Below are 24,984 nucleotides of genomic sequence, written 5' to 3'. Positions count from 1 at the left end.
AGGTAGACTCTCAAATATTTTATATTGTTTATAGTTATCTTAAGTGGAATTTCTCCATCTGTTTCTTCCTGCTAGACATTGTTGGTAAAGCTGATGAATTATGTGGGTTTACTTTTTATCTTCCAACTTTGCTAAAGTTGTTAGCTCTTTCATGTAGTTTTTTTTAAGTGGATTCTCTAGGATTCCTTAAATATACCATTATATCATGTGTAAAATGTGATGCTTTGTTTCCTCATTGTCTATTTTAATTCCATCAATTCTTTTTGCTCTCTTACTGCTTAAGCTACCATTTCTTGCCCAATGCTGAATGATAGTGGTGATAATGGGCATCCCTGTTTCAGCCCTTAGCCCTTACCTTATCTGAAAAGTTTGTAGGTTATGCCCAGTACATATAATGTTTGTTGATGGTTTTAGATAGATACTACCCATCATATTTATTCCTCTTCTGTCTAGTGACAGAAATTAAAATTTCATTTTAATAGGAATGGAAGCTGAATTTTGTTGAAAACTTTTTCAGGATTTATTGAGATAAACATATGATTTCTGTTAATTTTGTTATTCATATGGTCAATTATCCTCCTAGTTTTCCTAGTATTGGACCAGTCCTATATTCTTGGTATAAATCCCACCTGGTTATGGTGTTTTATCCTTGTGATAATTTGCTGTAATCTCTTTGTTAATATTTTATTTAAAGTTTTTGCCTCAATATCCACTAGGGAAATAATTTTTAAAATAATTTTCTTTCTCTGTTTTGGCTCTTCCCGGCTAAGGTATTAGTACCATTTTTCCATAACAAAAAGAATTTGGTAAAACTTCACCTATTTTTTCCCCAAATAGTTTATATAGTATTGCAATTAATTTTTCTTTAAATGTTTGGTAGAATTTACTTGTAAATCCAACTTGCTCTGGAGATTTTTTCTTAGGGAATTCATTGATCGCTTATTCAATTTCTTTTTCTAAAATGAGGTTAAGGAGGTGTTTTATTTCCTCTTCTGCTAATCTGGGAAATTTATATTTTCATTAATATTGATCTGCTTCACTTAGATTGGCAGAATTGTTGGGATATATTTGGGCAAAATGGCTTGTAATTGTGGCTTCAATTTGCTCTACATTTTTGATAGTGTTAATTTGCTTTTCTTCTTTCTTTTTTTAAATAAAATTAATCAATGGTTTATCTATTTTATTGCCTTTTAAATAAAACCACCTCTTACTTTTGTTTATTAGTTCAATTGTTTTCCTATTTTAAATTCTATTAATCTATTCTTTAATGTTTCAGAATTTCTAATTTGGTATTTAATTAGGAATTTTTAATTTGTTCTTTTTCTAAGTGCATGTCCAATTCACTGATCACAACTTTCTCTATTTTATTCATGTAGGCACTTAGAGATATACAATTTCCTCTAAAAATTACTTTGGCTGCATCCCACAAGTTTTGATATACTGTCTGATTGTTGTCATTTTCTTTTATGAAATTTTTTATTATTTCTATCATTTGACCCACTCATTCTTTGGGATTAGCTCATGTAGTTTCTAATTTTTTTTTGGTCTCTTTCCATGGCCATTTGTTATATGTAAATTTATTGCATCTCTCATCAAAGAGAGAATAACATAATAGAAAGGATATATTTAATATTGTCTGAAAATGATACATTTAATATTTCTGCCTTTTTGTATTTGATTGTGAGGCTTTTATGCCCTGGTACACGTTCAATTTTTCTACAGTTGCTATGTACCAGTGAGATAAAGGTTCATTCCATTCTATCCCAATTTAATTTTCTCCAGAAGTCTATCATATCTAACTTTTCTGAAATTCTATTCACTTTCTTAACTTCTTTCTTGTTTATTCTGTTGTGAGATTTATCTAGTTCTGAGAGTGGGAGGTTGAGGTCAACCACTAGTGTAGTTTTGTTATTTATTCCTTCCTGTAACTCACTTAACTTCTCCTCTAAGAATCTGGATGCTATACCACTTGGCGCATATATGTTTCATATTGTTATTACTTTGTTGTCTGTGGTGCCTTTTAGCAAGATGTAGTTTCTTTCCTTGTCACTTTAAATTACATCTATTTTTGCTGTGTCTGAGATCAGGATTATTATCCCAGTTTCGTTTTAATTTGTTGTTTTTAGCTTTAGATGAAGCATAAAGTATTCTGCTGGTAAACAACATATTTTAGGATTCTGGTATTTGATCTGCTTTTCTATCTATTTCTGTTTTATGGGAGAGTTCATCCCATTCATATTCACAGTTATGATTACTATCTCTGTATTTCCCTCCATCCTATTTTTACCCCTACTTTCATTTTTCTTTCTCCTTTCATCTTCCCCACTAGTGTTTTGCTTCTGACCACTGCCTCCCTTAATGTGCCCTGCCTTCCATCAGCCCTCCTTTTTTCTTTACCTTTTCCCCTCCTATTTCTTCCCCCTATTCTGCCTTCCTTTCTATCATTGTCCCTTCCTTTTCTTTCCTGTTTTCTCTCCTACTTCCTTATAGGGTAAGATAAATTTCTATAGTGGACTGATGATCATGTTGTTCTCTCTTTGAGCTAAATCTGATTAGAGTAAGGTCCAAACTATGATCATCCCTTTTTCTTCTGCAACACTCCATGTGATGTAATTTACCCTATTCTGCCTCCCTCTTTCCTGTTCTTCTAGGACAATTCTTTTTTTTCATCCCTTGAATTTTTTTTATATCATATCAAAGTCAACTTTTACCCACATCCTCTGTCAATGTATAGTATTTCTAGCTCCCCATATTGAGATACAATTCTCAAGAGTTATAAGAATCATCTTCCTGTGTAGGGGTGTAGACAGGTTAACCTTATTGAATAACATTTTCTTCTTTACTGTTTCCCTTTTCATAATTCTCTTAAGTCTTGTATTTGAAGACCTAATTTTCTGTTCATCTCTGGTCTTTTCATCAGGAAAGTTTGAAAATCCCATGTTTCATTGAATGCTATCTTTTCCCCTGAAAAATTATGCTCAATTTTGCTGGATAGTTGATTTTTAGTTGTAATCCAAGCTCCTTTGCATTCTGGAATATCATATCACATTCCAAGTCCTCCAGTTCTTTAATACAGTAACTGCTAAATCCTGTGTAATTCTGACTGTAGCTCTCTGGTATTTGAATTGTTTCTTTCTCACTACTTGAAGTATTTTCTCCTTGGCCTGATAATTCTGGAATATAGGTACAATGTTCCTTGGACTTTTCATTATGATATCTCTTTCAGGAAGTGATCAGTGAATTTTTTCCATTATTATTTTACCCTTTGTTTCTAGATTATCAAAGCAGTTTTCCTTGATAATTTCTTGAATGATGCTTTTAGGTCTCTTTTTCTTTTTTTTTCTTTTTGGAGGGGGGAAGGCAGGGCAATTGGAGTTAAGTGATTTACTCAAGGTCACATGGCTAGTAAGTGTTAAGTGTCTGAGGCCAGATTTGAATTAAGGTCCTCCTGACTCCAGGGTTGGTGCTCTATTCACTTTTTTCTGTTCATGGTTTTCAGGTAGTTCAACAAATCTTAAATTATCTCTCCTAGATCTATTTTCAAGGTCAGTAGTTTGTTTTTTTTTCCAATGAGGTATTTTACATTTTCTTTTATTTTTTTCATTCTTTTAGTTTATTTGACTGATTCTTGATGTCTCATAAAATCAATAGTTTCTATTTGATCAATTCTAATTTTTAAGGAATTATTTTCTTCAGTTAGCTTTTGGACCTCCTTTTCTATTTGGCCACTTATACTTTTCAAGGAGTTGCTTTCTTCAATGTATTTTTTTAATTGGCCAATTGTATTTTTTAAATATTTTGTTCCTCAGCCAATTTTTGTCCTTCCTTTTCCAAGTTGTTTATTCTCTCTTGCTTACCTGATCTTTCTTTTCCCAATTTTTCTTCTACATCTTTTATTTCTTTTTTTATAATCCTTTTTCAGTTACTCCAGAATGGTTTTTGTGGCTTGAGATTAATTATTATTCCCATCTGAGGCTTCATATGTAGGCATTTTAACATTATTGTTCTCTTCTGAGTTTGTGTTTTGATCTTCCTTGTTTCCATAGTAGCTTTCTATGGTCAGGGTTCTTTTCTGTTTGTTTTTGCTCATTTTTAAACTTATTTCATGACTTTTAGGGATGAGCTCTGCTCCTGGGGGTCAGTAGCCACTGTCCCAAGATTTTTGTGCTTAGGGTCAAAGTCCTGGTCACTGACTTTCTGTCCTTGGGCCTCAGGTGCTGGTGTCTTGCCCATTGCACTGGGGTAGTCCAGCCTAATCACAGTCCCATAGCTGGCTTGCTGTGGCTCTGGCTTGCTTAGGCAGGACCAAGGGACCTTGGAGTGCTGATCTCTGCTGTGGTTAGGAGCCTCCCACTCACCCAAAACCATCTGTGCTGTACTGAGCTCCCCCTTTATCAAAGTGTGATAGACCTTTCCTGAAGCCCTCTTTTGTTATCTTAAGCTGGAAAATTGTTTCACTCCATCTTTTTGTGCATTCTGCTGCTCCAGAATCTGTTCAGAGGCTTGATTTAATGTTGTTTTCAGGGAAAACTGGGGAGATCTCAGGCAACTTCCTGGCTTCTGTCTTCCATCTTTTCTCTGCTTAATAATAGATTTTTTAATGGTCAAACAAAAGACACTATATTAGCTCCCCTGTTCTTTCCTATTCACAAAGAGTTTTCCAGCCCCTGATCTTTTCAACCCACCAATAAAAGGATTCAATCTTATATTAATAATCAGCAGTACAAATTCAGCCACTATTCTTTGTTGTATTTTGTGAAACTAGAGGCAAAATCCCAGAAGACTGAAAACAAATGTAATGGTAGATTCTATAGCCTTGAATGAAATAAACTCAGCATTAGAAAGTACCTCAGGAGACCATCTAACTCAGCCTGTGATATAAAGAGGAATGTCCTCTACAATATCTGGGAGTCAAAGGGCCTCATTTGAGGACCTTGAGGGCCACATTTGGCCTTGAGGCTGCAGGTTCCCCACCCCTTGCTTAGACCATAATCATTTAGCTTCTACTTAACAACTACCAATGATGGGGAACCCATTACCTTCTGCAAAAGCTTTTAATTTACCCCATACATTAAAAAATATATATCTTAAAGAGAAATCTGCCTTTGTAATTTCGAATCATTTTTTCTGTTCTCTTAGAGCCAAGCAGAAAAAATAAAATCCTTTCAATATCCTTGAGGAAAGCTACCAGGATTCCGTCTTCACAACTCAAGTTTACTCTTTTCTAAGCTAACCATCTCCAATCCTTCAGCTCCTTGTACTGTCTTTTCTCCCCTCACTATCCTTGTCACCCTCCTCTGGATGAACTCCAAATCACCAATATAATGCACAATGGGTGTTTCTATGCATATAATGAGAATTATACAAGATTCTGTATAACCAAAATTTTATTCAGGTTCTGTTTGTGTAACAACAACCTTCTCTGGGGGAAAAGTACCTGCCTGATTGTTGGGTGAGAAGCAATGTTGTTTGCCTATGTGATTTCAACTATAAGCATAGATGTAGCTTCTGAGCTTAGAAGAAAACTGAGCTGAATTGTTGGTTGGCAATCATTGTTCTTTTGGTCAGCAATTATCTTTTAACTGTTGCTATCTTCTTGACATAAAACATTTCCAACTCCTACAAATTTCAAAGTCTTCAGTTAAAATAAAATGTACAATATCATATGTAGTACTTAAGGCATCTCATGACACACAAATGAGTTTTTCAAGAAACTTTTCCTAGTTGAAAGTATTTTCTAAATCTGTATCTCCTCAAAAATTATGTACAAATTTATACTAATGTATTTACTTTTTTCCGATCCACTAGAAAACACAATTTATCTAACCTAATGTTCTGTAAGTCAGCAAGCATTTATTAAGCACCTAATATTTGTCAAATATTGTGCTAAGCATTGGAGCAAAAAGAAAAGAAAAAAACTTTAAAAAAACAAACAAAAAGAAAATCAGTCTCTTCAACAAATTTAGAATCTAATAGGGGAGATTATATACAAACAGCTATGTACAAACAAGATATGAGGATAAAATGGGAAAAAATGTATTGTAGAAGGTAGAACTCTAGCTGAAAATTGAAGAAAGTGAGGGAAGCCAGGAGGCAGAAATGAACAGAGAGTTTGAAGTATGGGGCACAATCAGTTCAGAGTTAGGAGATGACATATCATGTGGAAGTAACAACAAGGAAGTTTTATCACTGGATCACGGAGTATATGGTGGGAGGAGTAATGTGAAAGTAGAAGGGAAAGGAAGGAAGGAGTCAGATTATGAAGGTGTTTAAGAGCCAAAAAGACTATTTTATGTTTGATCCTAGAGGAAACAGAGAATCACTGGAGTTTTTTGAAAATGTGGTAGCAGCTAACATGGTTAAAATTGTGATTTTAAAAGATCAATTTCAGAACTGAGTGGAGGATGGGTTGGAGTGGGGAGCACTTGTGGCTGAAAGATCAGTAATGAGTCCATTGCAATAGTCAAAGCATGAGGTAATTAAGGTCTGCACCAGCATGGTGGCAGTGTAGGAGGAGAAAAGAGATTCTATACTAAAGATTCTAAGAAAGTAGAAATGATAGGACTTAATAACTGATTAAATATGGGGGAGGAGTGAAAGAAAGGGAGGAAGCAATGATGATACCTAGGTAGAGAACCTGGTAACTGGGAGAATGGTGTTACTTTTCATAATAGTAAGGAAGTTAATAAGATAAGGTTTTAGGGGAAAATAGTGAATTAAGTTTTATATATGTTGAATTTCAGATATCTACAGATTATTCACTTTGAGACATAACTCCAGAGGTCAAGAGATAGGTTTGGAATGGATAATTAGATCTGAGAATCATGTGCTTAGAGAAAATAATTGAAGCCATAGGAGCTGATGAGATGACCAAGAGAAATAGTATAAAGGGAGAAAAGATAGGGCCTGGCATTAAACCTTGTCAGACCTGCATGATTAGTAGGCATAGTGTGTATAAAGATACAGCAGAAGATACTGGGTAGGAGAAGAAGCTGGGAAGAGTAGTTTCACTAAAACCTAGAGAAGAGTGTATTAAGGAGAAGAGGGTAATTAATAGTGTCAAAGGGTTCAGAGTGCTCAAGAAGAATAAGGATGGAGAAAAAACATTTGATTTGGCAATTAAGAGGTCATAGTTAACTTCAGAGAGAGATTCATAAAATAAGGGGGTGGGTATGGAAGGTGGGGGAGAAGCATGGAGGGTGCCATGGTAGGGAAAAGATGACTTTTATGTAACAGAAAAGGGGACCTGGAATATAATAAAATGGCTGTTCAGGGAGTATGTTTAGGGAAGACATATCCTGTTGGTAGCTGAAGAGAATACCTGATAAGGGAATTTAATGGAATGGCATTATATAAAAGTATCAATAGAGTATTTCCCCCACAAACCTGGGGCACACTCTCCCACAAATTCAAATCTCATCAGTGGTAAAATTGAATATTTATGGAAGAACACACATGCAGAGAACATAGCAAACATATGGTACTATTAACCACTCTTCCTGCACTTTTTCTCCTCTCTGGGTTTTCATGACCACGGCTCGCTTATGGTTCTCTTCCTACTTGATTTACCACTGAACTTTTGCTGGTTCATAATCCATATTATGGTTCTTTTTTTTTTTCATATTATGGTTCTTAACTGTGGACATTACCCCAGAGTTCTACTCTGGACCCATTCCTTCTTACTCTATGCATTATCTTAGCAGGAATGTCAATTACACTACAGAATGCAGTGGAACAAGTGGAACAATTACAACAATGTAATTGGGAAATATTTAATAAAATAAATAAAGCTAAAATAAAACAAATAGCATTACATTTTGAAACCTAGTCAATATGTGGCCTACATAATCCTTATGTACTGATTAGTATCCCCTATTTCTATTTGACTTTGATACCACTGCTCTTCGTAGTTTTATCAAGTTTCCATGGCTTTAATTATTATCTCTATGCAGGCAGATGACTCCCAGATTTACATATCTATCCCCAGTATCTTTCCTGAGCTCCTGATCCATCTCTCCACCTATTATACATTTCAAATTGGATACCTCATAGGCACAAGTCCAAAATAGAACTAATTAGTTTATTTTATTTTAATCCAAACTATCCCTCCTCTTACTTTCTCTCTTTCTGCATAGAGCACCCAGGTATACATTATTGGTATTACCTGAACTGCTCACTCTCCCCCACCCCATGGATGCCATCAAGTAAAAAGTCCTCTTATTTCCAATTCCACATCTCTTTCATCTATTCCTTTCTCACTATTCACAAGGCCACCACTCTAGTCAAGCCTACATCACAATATCCTCAACTATTGAAATGGCCTTTAAATTTGTTTGCCGTAAGTTTTGTCTATGCCTTCATTCAAAAACACCCTCTATAGAGTTTCTAACATGATTTTTCTGAAGCAAAGTTTGGACCATGTCACACACCTGCTTAATAAACTCCAAGTATTCCTTATTGCTTTGTATAATACCAGGCATGTAGTAAGTGCTTAGTAAATTCTGGTTTACTTGCTGACCTTAGGATAAATTAAAAAAAAAAAAAGAAAACGAATTTTATTTAGCTTTGAAAGGTCTGTACAGACTGACCTCAATCTACCTTTCTTTACTTATTTTATATATTATTCCCCTTCCTGCATTTTGTCATTCAGAAAGATTGACATTCTTATTATTCATCATGCATAAGTCTTCACCTATCATCTACCTGCCTTTGAATAAGCATTTTCCTATATCTGGAGTATGCTGCTTTCTCACCTCTGTACCTCAGAAGCTTCTGCTCCCTTCAAAACTCAATTTAGATGTGATCTAAGACATTTTTAATCTCTCTTCATTGGCTTGTGGCCTCCCTCCCACTCAAAAAAAAATGTGTGTGTGTGTTTATGTAAATGTATATATAAAATGTAGGTTTGTGCTATTTATATGTTTATTTATATACATTAAATAATATTTATACAGATAGATAATATTCTTACATTATTTTCCATATTAGAACTAAGCTCTTAATTGATAAGGCTTGTTTCATTTTTTCCCCTTTGTGTCCCCAGAAGCAAGCATATTGACCAGTGTATAATATTAAGTACTTCATAAATACTTGATACCTGTGTATTTAATTGACAGCCAGAGCGCACATGTGAAGGAGATCAACTCAGCAGGATTACTGGGATGTCATTACAATGTTTCCACAGGTCTATTCCTAGCTAATCTCATGTATCCTTTAGTCTCTGCTATGTGACTGGTATTGATCACTTTATGATTGGTGATGTTTGGCATGGGGCCCTGTTCATCTGATGAAGCTGTGTCTTTCCAATGCCTAGAATCAATTGCTAGCATAATGTGATAGTTTCATTGATCCCAGTTTATGGAATTTCTGCTTCTGCCTTTTGGTATTAAGATTACATAGCTTTGGCTTAAACCATTTATCTTTAAGATTAAAACCTAGAGCTTTAAGCTGTTTTTGTTGTTGTTGTTGTTGTTTTAACATATCCCTCTTACATCTAGTCAGTGGACTAGGGAAAAATATTGTACTGTTTTTTCTCTCCCATGAGAAGAGTCTGTCTGTCCTCCTTTTTTCGTCTGTCCTCATTGTCAGGCTTTTTCTCTCCAAAAGGAGAATCCAAGAGACTATGTATTTGAAAAAGGAAAGTGAACCAGCTAAGTGGGACATGTTGGCTTGAAGCTTATTTTTAACTTCTGTTTCTTGCTCATTAGCAGTCATGTCTCTATCTATTTGACCTAGGGTTAAAATGGAAGAGATCAATTAGTGACACAGGATTTGAGTCAGGAATCAGGTTCAAGAGCCGGCCTTGAGTATCACAAAGAAAATGAGTCACTTCTATTCTCAGCCCTCAAGGGTCTAGGAGTAGGGAGGGCTTTTATCTTTTTCCCTTCCTCATTTCTCTCCAGGTTTGAATATGGACTGCCCTATCATACTCCTGAAACTTTATCACAGAATTCACTTCACACCTTGGAATGAGCCTCACCCTCACCACCAGTTCCCTTTACCTACCTGATGGGATGGCTCTTCCCAGAACCTCCACTTGAGGAGGGTGCCCAGGTTAGTTATCACTCCCTTTCTTACTGGGGGGATAATCCAGTCTCCTTCATCTTGCTTCCATTTGGGGCACTGTCCTCCCTTGCCTTTTCAGCATCCTTTTGCCTGCTCTCTTCCTCATGAAGTGGCAGCTTATTGATGCAGCTTACATTTTTATGACTGACTTTCTTCTTGCTTATATTTGTTTCCCCAGTCCTTAGCATAGTGGCCAGCACATAGTATATGATTAATAAATACTTGGATTTCAACTCACTTTTTAATGTCTGATTGATAAGCTGATTCCCATAAGCTTCATCTTCAGAGACCATTTTAATAAATTAGTCTGTCTGGATTTGAGACCCTCTCAATTTTTTTCCAATTCTGGGACTTTTTTATCTTCCATGAAAATAAATAGATGATGAAATAATAGAGGTACAAAAGTCCCTAGACTGAGCTACTTTGTGGTATAGATCTCAAACACAATTCTTTATTTCACATGCTTTACTTTATCATTTTAGCAACAAAATATTTAATGTTTTGAGCAAATTCATTAACATAGGTTCAGAATCTTGGAGAGAAAGGGGATATGGATAAAGATATGTTAATTATACCTCATAGTTCTTCCAAGTTTTGAGTATTCCTTTGTCTTGGTAATTTATTTCCTAATTCCAAATCAGAGAATCTAGTCTTCAGATCTCTGTAGCCTGGGACCAGCAATATATTATTGTAAGGAAATACCATTGAAAAGGAAAGAAAAAAAAATCCTGTAGTTTGGTGGAATAGAATTTGACCTTTTGGGAAATTTAAAAACATGGATACAAATCTGTAAGGAAAATGGCTGTGCCAAGGACCAAGAGATTTGTCTTACTCCCATAATCATCACAATACTTCAGCCATTTAATTTGTATTAACCATCATTGCAAAGCATTAAGACCAGGCTCATCCTGGTCTCATACAACTCACCATGATGAGAGTAGTATAAGTTCCTGAGGCTCTAAACCCACAAGTGAGTGAGCTCCATGCTGAGAGATTTTTTTCTCAATTGTTCACTAATTTGTCTTCCTAGTTTCCATGAACTCCCTCATTTCCTGTGAACATATTCACTGCCAGTTATTTGCTTGACTATTTGAGACCCTTCATTTGGTCCTTTTACTCCTGTCAGACTCCTTGTCATTGAGCTGTATGGCTAATTGGATAGTCTATCTTGGTCTAACTTCTAGTGTTTATTTTGTAATGTTTCTTATTGTTCACCTACCAGCACAGATTTTTGTGTTTTGTATAAGTCCTCTAGCCTACCTATTTCTCCAAGCCTCAGATAGTAACTTGATAAGAAGTGACCTTAATTTATTTATTATTCTATATTATATATATATATATTCCTCTATCCCCACCCTAACTTGCACTTTCAGGTTGGTTCCCCAGATCATAGGTGCTATTTCTCCCCTCAGTGGTCATAGTCAGTCCTGGAGGGGCTGAGGTGGTTATCATTTTAATGCTATAGCTCATGATATACAGGTACAACTACTAGTGTGTTTCCTTAATTGATTATGAGATGATAATAATAGGGCAGGCAGACAATTAACTTTTAAAAGCAGACATTTAATAAAGTGGTACAATAGAATAGTTGGTACAAATCACGGCATCCTACCCTAAGAGTACATGCAGAATCCAGGATGAAGTAATATTAAGCTTAGAGAACACAATGTGTCAAAACTAAGAACTCCTGGAAATCCTATTGTTGAAAATCTTTTTCCCTTCTTCTTGAGGCTTTCAGAAGCTCACCCTTAGGCATAGTGATTTATGTTGGGCTGCTTATAGAGTCTTGATGCTGCCTTTCTTCAGCATATTATTTGTCCTAAGCTCTTGATGCAAATGCGACCACTATCTATTACAGTCTCTGGGATGCTGGTAGGGTGACAAAAAGAAGTCCAAATCCTCTAACCTTATCAAGACCTTCTTCTTCTGGTTGAAAAAGGGGAAAAAGAGGTGTTTTCCTAACTGTACCCCACCCACTCATATTCCCAGTCCTTTCAAAGGGATTGGCTGGGGAAGCTCTCACTACTCACTTGCTAAACATTGGAATGTCTGACTTCTGAAAGAGCTTTATATTTCTCAAAATACTGTAGTTTGTAAACCAGTCTCCTTAGCCAATCTAAACTTGACTTTACAGTGTTAATTCATTTCATCCAATGGTTTTCATTGCTTCCAAATAGAACAAGAAAAAAAAATCACCTTCTATGTTTCTGTGATTGATTCAATATAATACAGATTTTGCCATCTGCTTAAGATAGTTACTTTCACTGGGGTGGGGTGATTAATTGACTCAGTCAATGCCTTCTTCTCACACTTCTACTCAAAATGAGAATCTGGGCCATATGAAAAGTAGCCTTTCCCAAGAATGTGGTTCAGGTGGAATATGAACATAATGAACTATAATTTTGTGGTGAGAAATGTTGAATAGGTGGAATTCATAAAATCACTGAAATATTTGAATGAACAGGTGTATAGACTAGAGTAAAATCAGCAGAACAAAAAGATATAAACAAAGCAAATAAAAATATCACTAAAAGGTAGTTGAACTTTTGAGTACTTGAAAAAAAAAGTCTAATGGTCCTGGAGAAACAGAAGGAAAGATATACTCCCTCTTCTTGGCAGAGAATTTGAAGTATTAGAGAATGACATACATTTTCATATTCATGCATATATATATATATATACATATACATTGTCATATACAGACACTATGTTAGATATTTTAGCTTACCTGTTTCTCTCTTATAAGGGAGAGTTTGATTTTGAAATGGGGCTTGGGGGATTATGACAATTTCCAAAAATCATGGTAATAGAGAAAGAAAAGGCATCAAGAAAACATTTTAAAATAGTAGTAAAATAGCTAGAATTCTTTCAGAACCTTTTTTTCAATAGTTCTGCAATTATATACTCAATAAATTCTTTTTCATTTACTTATTCAATTCTTCCTCTAAGATACTCAGGGGACATAAATTAGACTTCTTGTTTTACAAATGAAATGGAGAATAGAGAAACTACTTTTAGAGTCATATAGCACATTGAAATTTCATTCTGAGTTACCTCTGACAGGGAAAGGAATTCCATACTTTAAAATTCTTCAGCCACCCTTGTTTTCATTTCCAAAAGCAGTTAATCTGGCATTTGCTAATGTTTGACCTTTTCTTTTTTTAAAGAAAATCCAACTTTCAGAAGGCAATTAGTTTTACATGGGTGCTGTCCTTCTTCCATAAGGGTGGTTGAAATTACATTTTCAGCAGTAGTAATGACTTTGTGATTGTTAGTCTACAATCTTTCACCAGGTCCGTCTCATAGGACACCATATTCTCTTCTCATTGGAGATGTTTAAGCAGGTGTCAAATATCTACCTGCTGATACTGTAGAAGTGTTTCAATTCAGCAAGTATGTATTAAGCCCTTACTAGTTATAAGGCATCATATAACAATGTCAGGTAGTCAATGTTGTTTGTCCTTTGTTTTTGTAAAGGACCAACGACACCACAGGTAATGTCATTAATCCTGTGTGAATTGGATTTAAATGAGGCAGAGCTGCATAAAGTTGTAAGTCTCCCTCTCTTCCTAAGTCATCAAAGTCCAGTGGCAGAACAAAACTCAGGACAACTTGTGATGGCCCAGGATTCAGTAGATGACATTGGTGTCTTCAATGTCTAATCAATCTCTAAGCAACCCACATTGCCTTCATCAGTAAGTCAGTCCATAAGTATGTCTATTGCATGCCAGACACTGTACTAAGTTCAGGTGATTATTAAAAAAAACGGCAAAAGACATCTCTTGTTCACAAGAAGTTCACATTCTAATGGTAGAGACAACATGCAAAAATGCATACAAATTAATTATATACAGGATAATTTGAAAATAATCAACAGAGGGAGTCCACAAGCATTAAGTGGGAAGGGTTCAGAAAAGACGTTTTGTAGAAGGTGGGATTTTAGCTAAGGAATGAAGAAAGTTAGGGAAGCCAGTGGGAAATGTGGAGAGAAAGCATGCCAGGCATGGGGGACAGCCAGTTAAAGTGCTGGGAATTTGGACTGTTCTATTTGGAGAACAGCAAAGGGGCCAATGTTGCTGGTTCAATGAATACATGGTGATGGCAGTGGTTTAGCATAAAGTTTTTAAAGATTAGAAAGGTAGGAGATGCAGGTCATAAAAGGCCTTACAAAAATGTTTGTAAAGCTCTTAGTATGGTGGCTGGCACATAGTAGGCACTATATAAATAATAGATGCTATCACTTCTTATTCCTTCCCTAAGATAAGACAACTTATCTCCTTCCAAAGAGTGAAATTTGTATAGTACTTTACTTTTTAAAAATGTTTTATTTCCATTTTCTCATTTAATTCTCAAAACTCTAAGAGGTGGATATTCAGTAAAGTAAGGGATAGTGATTAAATGACACCCATCTAGTACTAGACACAGTGCTAGACATGACTGAAAAATAAGATTTCTTCAGTTCCTCAGATCCCAACTCCAGTACTTTATTTTGTTCTTTTTTTTTTTTAATCCAAGTAACCTCTATTTTCATTTAATAGAGAGGGTGTTAGATGAGATTCCCTTTCCAGACACTTCCAGTTCTAAGGAGTTAGGATTGTATGGACATGTTTGTGAAGCATGGCCTCAATCAGGGGTTTTAGTTATGTCCACAGATTACAGCTAAGTCTTGACCTCATTATCTTTCAGTACCAGTCTGAGCTAACTGGCCAGTCATTGCTTTAAGAATCCACTTCTCGGGGGCGGAGTCAAGATGGCGGAGTAGAAACATGACCTGCGAGCACCTCTGGCTTCCACCTTCCCCAATCAATGGGGGCTCTGAACAAAACTTTGGAGCTGCAGAACCCACAAAATGACACAGAGAAGCTAACCTCCCCCTGAGGACAGCCCAGTAGGCTGGCAGGAATCGGCCAGGCAGTGCTCTGGGAGCAGAGCCCAGGCCCAGGTGAGGTGGAGGTTTTATCCCCAGGGTGGGTTGGACCAGCTGCCAGCCAGAGGGACGCCAGAGCAGTAGCAGCTATGGCTGTTTCCAGAATTATCAACACATAGATGCCAAGGACAAAGTGAGAGGCCGCTACAGTCTGGACTTTGGGACACAGTGAATGGGAGTGTATGGCTTTTGTCTCCTGGGCAAGAAGCCTCTGAGACACCTGGCACAGCAAGCCAGCTCCACTTAGCAGCTGCAGCTCCTGGCCTGCAGAGTGTAGGGGGACCAAGCAACCAGTCTGAGGGGTAATCGCTCTTGCTTTAACCTTCTTGGATCTGGATTGCAGTCTAGGGTGGAGGTCCTGGGGTGTGTGTCCAGCTTGCCAGTGCATGTGGAGACCTCAGATAGGGCAAACCCCAGTGTTTGGGATGAAAGCTCCCCTATATGGTGGCAGAGTCCTACAGTGGCAAAAAGCCCAGGGGTCAAGAGACTGAGGGTGACATGACCAGGCAAAGGAAACAAAGCAGACAGAAGATTCGAACATTACACTCCTATTTTGGGGAAAAAAAGGAGCAAAGCATGGAACAGGAGGAAGACAGTGAAGTCAGTACTCCTGCACCAAAAGCTTCAAAGGAAAATACAAGCTGGTTACAGGCCATAGAGGACCTTAAGAAGCAGATAAGAGCAGTGGAGGAAAAATTGGGAAGACAAATGAAAACAATGCAAGAAAATTATGAAATGAGAGTCAACAGCCTGACTGAGGAAAATAATACCTTAAAAAACAGACTAACTCAAATGGCAAAGGAGACTCAAAAAGGCAATGAGGAGAAGAATGCCTTAAAAAGTCAAATTTGCCAGGTGGAAAAAGTCTCTCAACATCTCACTGAGGGCAACCATTGCTTCAAAATTAGATTGGAGAAAATGGATGTTAACGACTTTATGAGAGATCAAGATGCTGTTAAACAGATCCAAACTGATGAAAGGAAAGAAGGCAATGTAAAATATCTCATGGGAAAAACCACTGACCTGGACAATAGATCCAGGAGAGATAATTTAAAAATTATTAGACTACCTGAAAGCCAGGATCAAAGAAAGAACCTAGAAATCATTCTCCAAGAAGTTCTCAAAGAAAACTACCCTGATGTTTTAGAACCAGAGGGCAAAATAGAGGTTGAAAGAATCCACCGATCACCTCCTGGAAAAGATCCCAATGGGGAGGCCAGGTAGCACAGCAAGTAAGAGCACTGTCTCCAGTGTTGGGATGACCTGGAGATCGAATCCCGGGCTCAGACACTTAGCACCCACCCAGAGACACCTGGCTGTGTAACCTTGAGCAAGTTACTTAACAATTGCTTAGGGGCGGCCAGGTGGCTCAGTAAGTAAGAGCACCGGGTCCAGTGTTGGGATGACCTGGATCAAATCCAGGCTCGGATACTCAGCACCACACCCAGAAATAACTGGCTGTGTAACCTTGAACAAGTTACTTAACCCCTATTGCTTTAAAAAAAGAAAAAAAAAGATCCCAAGAAGAAAACTCCTAGGAATATTATAACCAGGTTCCAGAATTCCCAGATTAAGTAAAGAATATTACAAGCATCCAAGAAGAAACAATTCGAATATTGTGGAAACATAATCAGGATAACCCAGGATCTGGCAGCTTCTTCACTGAGGGATCGAAGGTCTTGGACTATGATATTCCAGAGGTCAAAGGAACTGGAATTAAAAACAAGAGTCACCCACCCAGCAAAACTGAGTATCATGTTTCAGGGGAAAATATAGTCATTCAGTGGAATATAGGGCTTTCAAGCATTCTTGATGAAAAAACCAGAGTTGAATACAAAATTTGACATTCAGATACAAGAAGCAAGAGAAGCATGAGAAGGTAAACAGGGAAAAGAAATCATAAGAAACTTATCAAAATTGAACAATTAACATCCCTACATGGAAAAACAATAATTGTAAGTGATGAAACTTTTCTCAGTATGAAAATAGTTGAAGGGAATAGAAATAGTCTATATATGAGTGTATAAGGACATATGAATACATATATGAATGTGTGTATATATGTTTACAGGTATACATAGAGGGGACAGGTCAAATTTAACAGGAAGGGATGATACTTAAAAGGTGAAATTAAGAGATGAGAGAGGAATATAATGAGAGGAGATGGGGAGAGACAGAATGGGATAAACTATCTCATATAGAAGAGGAAAGGCAAAATGGTTACAATGGAGGGGAAGAATAGGAAAGCAAAAGGGAGCTCCTCCTATATTCCTTCAGTAACCTCTAAAAAGTGAATCTCAATGGATTTTAGAGTGGCAGAATTGATTAGGAGATGGAGCTCAGCAGATTTTGAGTACAGGAAGGTTCACAATTCGAACTGGGCAGAGGAAGTGTGAAGTGTGGGGGCTGCACTAGTGTAGACCTGAGACCTGACCAGAGTGGAGGCACAGTGAGCTGGGCAAGCTGATTCACCCACCACAGGGCCAATTCACAGACCTCTCACCAAAGGACCCATCAGAGATGTGTAAGAGAAAGCACAGGACTGGCGGCTAATTCTGGGCCTACCAAACCACAACCTGGATGTTTAAAACGCAACTACCTGACCTCCGAGGAGCCAAGATGGTGGAGTAAACCCTAGCCATTCCACTATCTCCCTAAGTTCCTGAAAACCCAAAGAATACTGCCTCAGGGTAAAATGCTGAAATAGAGAAACCAGTAGAAGGTTTGGTAGTCCTAGAGTAACTGTATGGCTGTGGCTGTGCTGAGGGTAAGGTGCAGGGCAGCAACTGTCCTAGCAAGTCCCATTTCAGTTGACCAGCAGGTGATTCTGAACCCAAGAGAGGTGGAGCCAGCAAGCCATTACATGAGAACCCCAGCTATGCCATCACACAACCAGGGGAGCCTGCAGACACCAGTGTGGCTGACTATCAGCCCTGAACCTGCCTGGGTTTTAGGTGCTGGTAAGTGTAATGCAGGAGCAGCCAGACCACACCTCCCACACACCTTACACTGTGAGCTTCAGAGTAACCTTGAGGCAACTCAGAAAGCCCTAGCCTTGGCCCCAGTCTAGACACCCAGAAGACACATCACACAAAGCCAATAGCCAGACCACTAGCTTCCAGCATAAGAAGTGGAGGTCAGAGCCCTCTATAACCCAGAAGCAGAAATCCACTTTAAAAGTCAGGAAATAGGCAATCACAATGGGAAAGAAGCAAATTGGAAGAATCAAAATGATTGAGTCCTTTTATACTGAGAGAGAAGAACCAAATTCACAAGGAGGCAGCTTTGATTCTATACCCAACTCTTGAAACCTCAACAGGGAATATAAACTGCTCTCAAGTGCAGAAAGCATTCTTGGAAGAGATCAGAAAAGATTTTAAAAGCCAAAGTAGAGGGGTAGAGATAAATGACTAATTATTTTAAAATTATATTTGCCAAAATAGAAAAAAAAAATTACTGAAGAAAACAGTTCCTTAAAAATAAAATTTGTGAAATTGGAAAAGAGTTGCAAAACTTAACTGGAGAAAATAAATCCCTAAAAACAAAATCTGAACATATGGAAAAGGAATTTCAAAAATAAATTGAGGAAAATAATTCACTAAAAATTAGAATCGGTCAATTTGAAATTAATGACTCTATGAGGCATCAAGAATCAGTCAAACAAAACCTAAAGAATGAAAAATTAGAAGAAAATGTAAAATATCTCACTGGAAAAACAAGTGACCTGGAGAAGATATCCAGGATAGATAATCTAAGAATTCCTGGTCTACCAGAAAGCCATGATAAAAAAAAATAGAGCCTGGACAACATTTTCCAAGAAAACATCAAGGAAAATTGTCCTGAGTCCTAGAACCAGAGAGTAAAATGGTTATAGAAAGAATCCACTGGACACCTTCTGAAAGAGATCCCAAATTGAAAACTTCAATAATTATTGCAGCCAAATTCCAGAACTATCAGATCAAGGAGAAAACAATCCAGGCAGCAAGAAAGAAACAATTCAGATATTGTGGAACTACAGTCAGGATCACACAGGACCTAGCAGCTTCTACACTAAAAGATCAGAGGGATAAGAATATGATATTTTGTAAGGCAAAAGAACTCAGACTACAACCAAGGATCAACTATCCAGAAAAACTAAGCATAGTTTTTTCAGCAAGGAGATGGTCATTCAATGAAACAAGGGACTTTCAAACCTTCCCAATGAAAAAAGCCTGAGTTCACTGGAAAATTCGATCTCAGAATACAAAACTCAAGAGAGACATAAAAAGGCAAACAAGGAAAACACACACACACACACACAACTTGTTATTCAATAAGAGCAAACTGTTTACATCCCCATATGGGAAGCTGATACCTGTCAATATTGAGAAATGTATAATCATCACAACATATAAAAAGGTTATACTTAGATAGAGGGTGTGGGTATAAATTAACCAAAGTGATGATAAAAAAATCCTATTAAGAGGAGCAAAGTAATTATAATGGGAGAAGAGGAAAGGAGGAGGTAGAAAAGGGTAAATTATGCCACAAAAAGAGGTATAATAACATATTATAGTAGAAGTAAAGAACAGAGGGAAATGAACATTTTATGAACTTTACTCTCATTGGTTTTGGTTCAAGGAGAGAATAACACTCAGTTAAGTATGGGATTCTAACACAAGACATAAAAACTTATATAATAGAGGAAAAGAAAGGAGAGGAGCATGTGAGATTTATCCTCATTGGTTTTGATTAAAGGAGGGAATAACATATCTTGTTAAGAATAAAAATCTATCATGCCCTATAAGCATGAGGAGGGGAAAGGGGAAAGAAAAGGGTGGGGGGGCTGTTAGAAGGGAGGGAAGATGTAGTAAGGAGGAAGGGTAGGAAAAGGGAGGGGAGTTGATAGAGGGAATACTGAGGGAGGTGGTGGTCAAAAGGAAAACTCTTAAGGAGGTGAAGGGAGAAGGAAGAAATAAAAGCATAAACAGGGGAGGGAATAGGGTAGATGGAAAAACACAGATATAGTAATCATAACTGTGAATGTGAATAGAATGAAGTCTCCCATAAAATGGAGGTGGATAGCAGAATGGATTAAAAACAATAATCCTACAATATGCTCTCTATAAGAAACACATTTGAAACAGGGGGATACACATAGGGTAAAGTTAAAAAGCTGTAAGAAAATATGTTATGGTTCAGCTTAAGTAAAAAGAAAAGCAGGGGTAGTAATCCTTATCTCAGGTAAAGCAAAAGCAAAAATAAATCTAATGAAAAGAGAAAAGGAAGGAAACAATATCTTGCTAAAAGGCACCATTGACAACGAAGCAATATCATTACTAAACATATATGCACTAAATGGTAGAGCATCCAGATTTCTAGAGGAGAAGTTAAGGGAGTTAGAGGAAGAAATAAATAGCAAAACTAGGCTAGTGGGGGACCTCAATCTCCCCCTCTCTAAACTTGATAAATCTAACCTCAAATTAAATAAGAAAGAAGTTAAGGAGGTGAATAGAATGTTAGAAAAGGCAGATATGATAGACCTCTGGAGAAAACTGAATGGGGATAAGAAAGAATATACCTTCTACTCAGAGGCACATGGCATGCACACAAAAACAGACCATGTACTAGGGCATATAAACCTTACGATCCAGTGTAGAAAGGCAGAAATACTAAATGCATCCTTTTCAGATAATGATGCAAAAACATTAGATGTAATAAAGGGCCATGGAAAGACAGACTAAAAACTAATTGGAAACTAAATAATTTAATTCTAAAGAATGAGTGGGTCAAATAAGAAATCACAGAAACAATAATTTCATTCAAGAGAATGACAATAATGAGACAACATACCAAAACTTGTGGGGTGTAGAAAAAGAAGGGGAGGTTTTATATCTTTGAATGCATGCATAAATAAAATAGAGAAAATGGAGGTCATTAAATTAGTCATGCAAATGAAAAAAAATAGAAAAAAAACAAATTGAAAATCTCCAATTAAATACTAAATTTACTGAAAACCAAAGGAGAGATTAAAAAACTGAAATTAAGAAAACCATTTTATTAATAAATAAACATAAGATCTGGTTTTATGAAAAGAAAACAATAAAATTGATAGACTTTAGTCAATTTGATAAAAAAAAGAAAGAAGGAAACCAAATTATCAGTATCAAAAATGAAAAGGGCGAATTAACATCCAATGAAGAGGAAAATTAAAACAGTAATTAGGAATTATTTTGTCCTACTATATGCCCATAAATTTGATGATCTCATTGAAATGGATGGATATTTACAAAAAATAAATTGTGCAGATTAACTGAAGAAGAAATAGAATACTTAAACCCATCTCAGAAATATAAATTGAACAAACCATCAATGAACTCCCTAGGCAAAACTCTCCATGGCCAGATGGTTTTACAAGCAAATTCTATCAACCATTTAAAGAACAATTGCTTTCAATACTTCATAAACTATTTGGGAAAATTGGAGGAGTCCTGCCAATTTTTTTAGGACACAAATATGGTACCAATACCTAAATTGGGAAGAGCCAAAGTAAAGAAAATTATAGACCAATTTCCCTCATGAATATAGATGCAAAAATTTTAAATAAAATACTAGCAAAAAGACTACAACAACTTATCATGAGAATAATAAACTTTCATCAGGTAGGATTTATTGCAGGAATGCAAGGATGATTCAATATTAGGAAAACTATTAGTATAATCAGTCATCTCAATATCTGCATAAAAAGCCTTTGACAAAATACAATATCCACTACTATTTAAAACACTAGAAAGTATAAGAATAAATGTAGTCTTCCTTATAATTATAAGTAGCATCTATCTAAAACCATCAGCAAGTATTATATGTAATGGGGATAAACTAAAAACATTTCCAATAAGATTGGGGGTGAAACAAGGATGCCCACTATCACCCCTCCTATTCAATTTGGTACTAGAAATGTTAGCTGTAGCAATAAGAGATGAAAAAGAAATTAAAGGAATTAGGTTAGGCAAAGAAGAAACTAAGCTATCACTGTTTGCAGATGATATGATGATACACTTAAGAGAATCCTAGAGAATCAAGTAAAAAAAATACTTGAGTTAATAAATAAATTTAGCATAGTTGCAGGATAAGACTATCAAGCGGTGGAACACCCTGGGTGTCTGTAAATACACTGTGCAGGATGAGAGCCACTCAGAGTGGGTGTCCTGTGTCCTTTTTTTACACAATAGCAGCAATCCCATCATTGTCTCCTATGGCTGGAACAAGCTGGTCAAAGTCTGGAACTTGGCCAACTGCAAACTGAAGACAAACCACATTGGGCACACGGGCTACCTAAACACAGTTACAGTTTCTCCTGATGGCTCTCTTTGTGCCTCTGGAGGCAAGGATGGTCAGGCCATACTGTGGGACTTCAGTGAGGGTAAGCACCTCTATACTCTGAATGATGGTGACATAATTAATGCTCTCTGCTTTAGCCCCAATCACTACTGGCTCTGTGCTGCTACTGGGCCCAACATCAAGATCTGAGACCTAGAGGGCAAATCATTGTGGATGAGCTTAAGCAAAAAGTTATTAGCACCAGCAGCAAGGCTGAGCCTCCCCAGTGTACTTCCTTAGCCATGTCTGCTGGTGGCCAGACCCTTTTTGCTGGATATACAGACAACTGTGTGGCAGATGACAATTGGCACTCCATAAAGGGGTTAACCATAACTCAGATTTTGAAGTAAAGACATTAATTTCTGCCTTTTGAAAAAAAAAAAGAATTCACTATTTAACAAAACTGCAGGGAAAACTGGAAAATAGTATGGCAGAAACTGAGCAGACCAATATCTTACACCGTATACCAAAATGAAGTCTAAATGGGTGCATGATCTAGATATAAAGGATGATACTGTAAGCAATCTGGGGGAGCAAGGAATAGTTAACCTGTCAGTTTTATGGAGAAGGGAGGAGTTTATGACCAAACAAGAGATAAAGAGCATTTCAAAATGCAAAATGAATAATTTTGATTACATTAAAATGAAAAGGTTTTGTACAAATAAAGTTAATGTAAAAAAGATTAGGAGAGAAGTGGAAAATTGGGAAAGAATTTTTACAATGTCTCTTATAAAGGCTTCATTTCTAAAATATACAGAGAATTGAATCAAATTTATGAGAATACAAATCATTCCCCAATTGATAAATGGTTGAAGGATATGAATAGGCAGTTTTCAGAGGAAGAAATTAAATATATTTATAAGCATATGGAAAAATGCTCTGTCACTATTGATTAGAAAAATGCAAGTCAAAACAAATCTGAGGTACCATACCTCACCAGTCAGATTGGCTAAGATGACAAAACAGGAAAATGAAAAATGCTGAAGAGGATGTGGAAAAATTGGAACACTAATGCATTGTTTGTGGAGTTGTAAACTGACCCAACCATTCTGGAGAGCAATTTGGAACTATGCCCAAAAGGCTATGAAAAAGTACATACCCTTTGACCCAGCAATACCACTTCTAGGGCAGTATCCTAAGGAGATCATAAAAGAGGGAGAAAGACCCATTTGCACAAAAAACATTTATAGCAGCTCTTTTTTTGTGGTGGCAAAGAATTGGAAATTAAGGTGATGTCCATCAATTGGGGAATGGCTAAACAAGTTGTGGTATATGAATGTAATGGAATACTATTGTGCTATAAGAAATGAGGAGAAGAGAGACTTCATAATAACCTGGAGAGACTTATATTAACTGATGCTGAGTGAGGATAGGAGAACCAGGAGAACTTTGTACACAATTACAGAAGCATCATATGCTTTTTGACTAACTTTGATAGACTGGGGTCCTCACAGAAATACAAGGTTACAAGACAAATCCAAAAGACTCATGATGGAAAGGATATCCACATCCAGAGAAAAGAACTACAGAGTTTGAATACAGACTGAAACAAATTACTAGCTCTCTTTCTTTTGTGTTTAGTTTAGTTGTGTTCCTTCTTTCTTGTTGTTCACCTCATTGGTTATAATTCTTCTTTACAACCTGACTAATGCTTAATGTGAGGGTATTTGTAGAACCTATATTTGATTGCATGCCACCATGGGGCGGGGTAAGGGTGGAGAGGGAGAGGGAGAAAATGTGGAACTCAAGGGATTGTGGAACTGAATGTTGTAAAGTAAAAGTAGATAAATTTAATAAAATAAAATTGGAAACAATAAATAAATTTGAGATGAGAAAAAAGAAAAGAAAAAAAAAGACTTGCTGGAATTTCCAACTTGTCTTGATTATCTTAGACATATGTGGGTTAATCCCAAAAGCAAGCAAAAACAACACATTCAGCAAGAGGGCAGTGCAAGCTGAATGAAAGATTTTTTCTCCCTGATGCATTTGCACACAACTTGAGTGAATGTCTCAGATGATGGCCAATTAGTGAAATCAGCAAGGCCTCCTTTTTTATATCATGTAAAGATAATTTTCCTAAATTGACACAGTCTTTTACCAGTGTAAGCAGTTACCTTTTGGCTAATTGCAATTCTTTACCTGATTACAGGTGCTTTGCAAGACAGCCTTCTTGGAGTCTTGTCACTTTACTATAAAGAACTATTGACCAAATAATTCTTTTTAGATCTGAATTTATTAAATATGAGAATATTTTAATTTTAATAGCTGGTGTTTCATGTTCCAAAGATAGTCGCATTCTGAAATTTGTTAGTGCTATTCTGTATATGAATTATTGAAAATTAACTCTATGTACATATAAAATTATGTATAAATAATATAAAGCCAAAAGATAGATATTTAAATAGATGGATAAGTTTTTAAAAAGAAACTCATTTGAAACACAAAAAGAAAAGCATTTGAGAATTATAGGCTTGTATTTTAAGGAGGTTATCTCCTGGGCAAATATTGCATCAATTTTAAAACATATTTAGAAGTGTATCCATTTTATATTATATATAAAGTCATGTAGCAGAACTCTGAACTTTAGAATTTAATAAGTAGGGAACAGATGCTGTCTTCATTGCCTGAAGATT

At 36.5% G+C, this 24,984-nt stretch overlaps 1 pseudogene; it reads left to right on the top strand.

Moving 5' to 3' along the window:
- The first annotated feature begins 17,738 nt into the window (after positions 1-17,738).
- LOC138166820 (small ribosomal subunit protein RACK1-like) lies at positions 17,739-22,669 on the top strand (annotated as a pseudogene).
- The last annotated feature ends 2,315 nt before the right edge of the window (positions 22,670-24,984 follow it).

The sequence above is a fragment of the Petaurus breviceps genome, unplaced genomic scaffold (genome assembly GCF_028583685.1).
Source record: "Petaurus breviceps papuanus isolate PSGF00001 unplaced genomic scaffold, PetGlider_PUasm1.0 226, whole genome shotgun sequence".
Lineage (NCBI taxonomy): Eukaryota > Metazoa > Chordata > Mammalia > Diprotodontia > Petauridae > Petaurus > Petaurus breviceps.
Note: the sequence above shows the minus strand (reverse complement) of the source record. Positions and strands in the feature narration are given on the sequence as shown.